Consider the following 5227-nt stretch of genomic DNA (forward strand, 5'->3'; position numbering starts at 1 on the left):
GCTCCCTCCGATCCCCTTTCTTAAAGAGGGGGACCACCACCCTGGTCTGCCAATCCAGAGGCCCTGTCCCCAGTGTCCATGTGATGTTGCAGGGAGTGTCAGCCAAGACAGTCCTACAACATCCAGAGCAATGTTGTTCTCGTCAACGATGACAATGACGAAATTATTTCGTTGCCGCCCATTTTTTTCATGACGATAATGAGACGTGACAAAATGAACATGGCACATGACCTAAACATGACAAGACATGTGTGGGTTTTTGTTGACGAGACGAAAATTGACGTAAATATTAGTGGGTGGTTTGTCAGACGTTCAAAATCCATGACATTTCTGCTTATTGTGCGCGTAATCTGTCAATTAAAACCTAAAAATTCCTTGGTCCATGTTTCAAGATGGGTCAGGTGGGTTGCGACATTGCCAGTGACCTCTGGTGCCTGATTTACGTGGGCCACTCCCCGTCCTGGTGACGCGATGCGGTTGGGGCGCACTGAGGACATTCCGCTCCGATCCGCTCCAGTCGCGCCGGGGACAGAGGAACCCCGTCTATTCAAATGTGTGTATATATATACATATATATATTTTTTTTAATACACATTTTAAAACATGGCGATGGGAGCCTGGCCCTCTTTCTTCTGTGTGAAAAACAAAATGCTTTGGATGATACGACCCTTGCAGAACAATAATGTGTTCTGAATCACAACAATCTCATGCTCAGTCAGAAATGGCTGACGGTGATAAAACACCCACTGAGATCACCACTTTTTGAGTCAGAGCAGACAAGAATTACGTAACTTTTGCCTCCCTCCACATCTTGTGGTTCACAGCTGCTTGTCAGAATGCTATTACGGACAAACTGGTACACTTTATTTGCAAAGACATGGCGTCGATGAACATCTCGCAGGGGCCCGGATTCAAAGACATCCAACAGCTTGTGCCAAGGTACGTGGTTCCTTGCCATGTGACCATCACTCACAGAATTGCCATGGAGGCATATATTACAGTCGCACATTTCATAGACTGCTGAAAGATATAATTCTCCAAAGCTCAGACAAGCCATACTGCCGAAAACAAACTCAGGCGAGTAAAACGCAAGTTGTGAATCAGTGCTCTCCATCACCACGGACAACACGGCTAATTATATTAATGCCGAGAGGCACCTGCAGGCCACCAGTGTCCCATGCATGGCCCAATAGGCAGAACATATCACAGCACATGATATGAAGTTGACACATACTAAAATTTAAATTTAAAATTTGAATATAATTTGAATATTAAAAATAATAAGGAATGGATTTTGAATGAGATTATAGAGGAAGATTGACAGCCCTACTCGGAACGTGCTCGAGGTTCCTGCTGGAGGTGGGAGTTAAGCTTTCTGACAGACCCTCACAATTCATTTAGGTCTGCCAGGCCTGACAACTCAGCACCAGGTGGCGATCAGTTGACAGCTCCACCCCTCTCTTCACTCGATTGTTCTAGACGCATGTCCACAGGTGCGATGACACGACTACAAAGTCGATCATTGAGGCCAAAGGTGTCCTGGTGCCAAGTGCACATAGAGACACCCTTATGCTTGAACATGGTGTTTATATGGACAATTTGTGACAAGCACAAAAGTCCAACAACAAAGTACCACTTTAAAACCGGGAGGGCTTCCTCCCAATCACACCCCTCCAGATCTCAATGTCATTGCCCACATAAGCACTGAAGTCCCCCCAACAGAATGAGGGAATCTCTAGCAGGAGGCGCAGGGGGCACTGTTCTGCCTCACAGCAAGAAGGTGCTGGGTTCAATTCCTGGTCTTGAACCTTTCTGTGTGGAGTTTGCATGTTCTCGCCATTTCTGCGTGGGTTTCTCCCCGGCTCTCCGGTTTCCTCCCACCATCAAAACATGTTAGAATGTTAGTTACATTCGGTCAGGTTGGTCCCTTGTGGTCCCTCAGTCGCAGTGGCTCTGATCAACCCTCCATCTGACCTCGACATTTCGTTATGCAATACCAGTTGTTGTATAATGACAATAAAGATGCTTTCCTTTCCAAAAAGGGTGGGTACTCTGGAGAGCTGTCCGGTGCATAGGCACAAACAACAGTCAGCAACCGTAGATGACCCAAAGGCGGAGGGAGGCTACCCTCTCATCTACCGGGGTGAACCCCAATGTCTACCGGGGTGAAGCCGAGCAGGTGTGGGCATACTTTTTGGCTCCTGTTTGGCACCTCTCACCAGGTGCAACTCCAGAGTGGAAGAGAGTCCAACCCCTCTCGAAGAGACTGGTTCCAGAACCCAAACTGTGTATCAAGGGGAGCCCGAGTTCCAGTTCAGGCTCCTTACCATCCAGAGAGGTGATGTTCCAAGTCCCTAGAGCCAGCTTCTACAGCCGATAGTTGGACCGCCACCACCCAACTCACAGTGCACCTGACCTCCATGGCCCCTCCCACAGGTGGTGGGCCCATGGGAAGGGGGACCCAAGTTTCCTCTTTGGGCTGTGACCAGGTGCTCGCCATCAGGCCTGGCCCTCCTGGTGACCTGTGTCCTGGCGAGGAAGAGTGTAGTCCATTTACTGTATTCTTCATTAGAGGTCTTTGAACCTCTTTGTCCGGTTCCTCTGAATTGGGACATGCAAACCCCTCCAGGAGGGGCAAAGAAAGGATTTTGAACACCAAAAAAATAAAATGACACATTTGAAATTGGTGATGAAGATAACAGTGGATCACACTTCCTCTGTGCTGTGATGTAAAAGAGTGAGTGGTGAAAGAAAATGATGCAGAAAATTACATAAAGTAGTACAAATAGACTCAGTTGAATAAATAAATGAGGATTTTGAAAATGTGATGAAGAGAAAGAAACTGTTGTAAGAGAGCGAGATCTATGGATAATGTAAAGGGGGAAGAAAAAGAAGAATGGAAATACTGAGAGGAAAACACAGGGGAAAAGAAGGGAAAAAAGTAATAGACTGAAAAGAAAAGATGGAGGAAAAAATGGAGGATGAAATGATAGAACCACACACACACACACACACACACACACACTCACGCCCCCCCGCTATCCATCCATCTCAGCTCGTGGAAATAAGGGCCTCCTCGTTGTCAGCTTGTTATTTTTTCCCTCCTCCCTCACTCCCTCTCTCTGTCTCTCTGTTCATCCCTGACTCATTCACCCTATGTCCTGTCGTCTGCCGGCGTTCTGTCATGTGTGAAGGTATCGATTTGCCAGCGTTTTAACCATCAAACTGCAGCTTCGCCTTTTAAACAATATCTGACGGACAGAGGGAGGCGGGGGGGGAAGATAAAAGAGGGAAGGACATGAGGCTAGTATGAGAGGAAAAAGGGGAAAGGACAGAGGAGGGAGAAGCATTAAAATTATAAAAAAAATGGAACATGAAGTTGGGAAAGAAAAGATTGAAAAGGGAGAAGTAGAATGACAGGATGAATCAGAGGAGGAGAAAAATGGGAAGAATAGGAGGGTGAGAAGAAGAAGGGTAACTGGACACAGAGAGGAGAGGAGAGAATAAGAACACAAGAAGAAGAGCACTTCTTTGAAGCTATATCACACTATTTTCACATCAGTGAAGTGACAGTCATTCAGCCAGAAATTAAAGAAGAAGGAGAACAAAGAGGAGCTGGTTTGAAGAACAGACGTGGATGACAAAGAAAAAAAGAACAAAAAGACAAATAGAAGAAAGAGAAAGAACTGAAAGGACTAACCAAAGACATGAGAGAAAAAATTGGTTAAATCACCTTTTAGGGGCAAATCATGTAATTTTCTGCCACTGGGGGGCATTTGGGTTAATCTTCGAGTGTGTTGAGGATTTACTTTCTAATTGATGGGTCACACTTACTACATTCTGTGTCCACTAAGCGGTGCTACACATTTCTGCATGCGTGTACAAACCAGGAATCAAACCATGTTAGGTTTGATTCTCGTGTCGGACGTCGCACTCATGACTCTTCAAGTGACGACACTCTCTGACCAATCAGTGGCCGGCAGTCTGTCGATCTGACATTTAGTATCGGCTCAGCTCGCTCGCAGCCCTTGCACGAGCAGGTACTAAGAAGTCGAGCCGTGCTGGAACTGTGTAGTGGAAAAGCTCCATTTGTCTGTGCCCCACAACCTTGAAGGGTTAAGAACTGGTTTTAGGGTTAGGATTGTGTTTAGGTTAGGATTATGCTTAGGGTAAGGGGCTAGTTAATGCATTATGTCCATGATGTGTCCTCACAAAGATATAACAACAAGTTTGTGTGTATGTGTGTGTTTGTGTGTTATTGTCAGACCTCCTGCTGTGTGTGAAGATTACACACACACACACACTTGTGCCTGCGGGATGTTGAGGCCATTCACTAGAGCATCTCGCACTACTGGTGTGTGAAAACAATAAGAGAGATAGAGTACGATGAAAAATCCATCCAGTCCACTGAGAGGGAGAGAGAGAGAGAGAGAGAGAGAGAGAGAGAGAGAGAGAGAGAGAGAAAGAGGGAGAGAGAGCTCCATCATGTTATAAAAACCTTCCTCTCTCTCTGTAGGTGGCTTGAGTTTTAACAAGGAAATGTGATACCAACAGCTGTGAAGATCTGTTCAAATCAAAAACAACATCATAACCAGTTCAATAATCATAACTTTATTTATACAGAACTTTTCACAACAAAGTTACAAAGTGTTGAAAACATTCAGACAACAAAGAATAAGAGACTTTACTTATGATCTATACGTTTACAGTAGCTTATAAAGCTCTCAACTTGTTTTTGTCTATGTTGTTATTGTTTTTTTCTGATTAGTTATAATTTTAGAATTCCAGCTGTAAAACAAGGACCTTGTTTGTTTTTGTTGCTTAAGCTATAGATGACATTCACTTTCAGAACTGTTTTATGCATGCAACATAATATATCACTAAGAATAAAAACACACATTTTCCAGGAATCACAGTGAAGTCCCCCTCTTCTCAGAACAGATATAAAGTGTTTATGTTCTCTGCTTTTTAAAGTTCACACTGAAAAAGCTGCTAATATGGATCCTTTTTCTACTTCATGTGTCTTTTTTCCTTTTCTCCTCTGGTTTCTCAGTCCTCCTCTTGCTCTTCTTGTTTCTCTCTCTCCCTCTGCTCTGGCCTTCACTGATAATTAGTTTCAGAGGGAGAGGAGAGAGAGAGGGAGAGAAAGAGAGAGAGAGGGGGTGAGAAGGGTGAGGGGAAGAAAAAGGACAGATGAGGAGGAGGGAACAAATAAAGAGAAAGGGGT

This window comes from Solea senegalensis, linkage group LG5 (genome assembly GCF_019176455.1).
Source record: "Solea senegalensis isolate Sse05_10M linkage group LG5, IFAPA_SoseM_1, whole genome shotgun sequence".
NCBI lineage: Eukaryota > Metazoa > Chordata > Actinopteri > Pleuronectiformes > Soleidae > Solea > Solea senegalensis.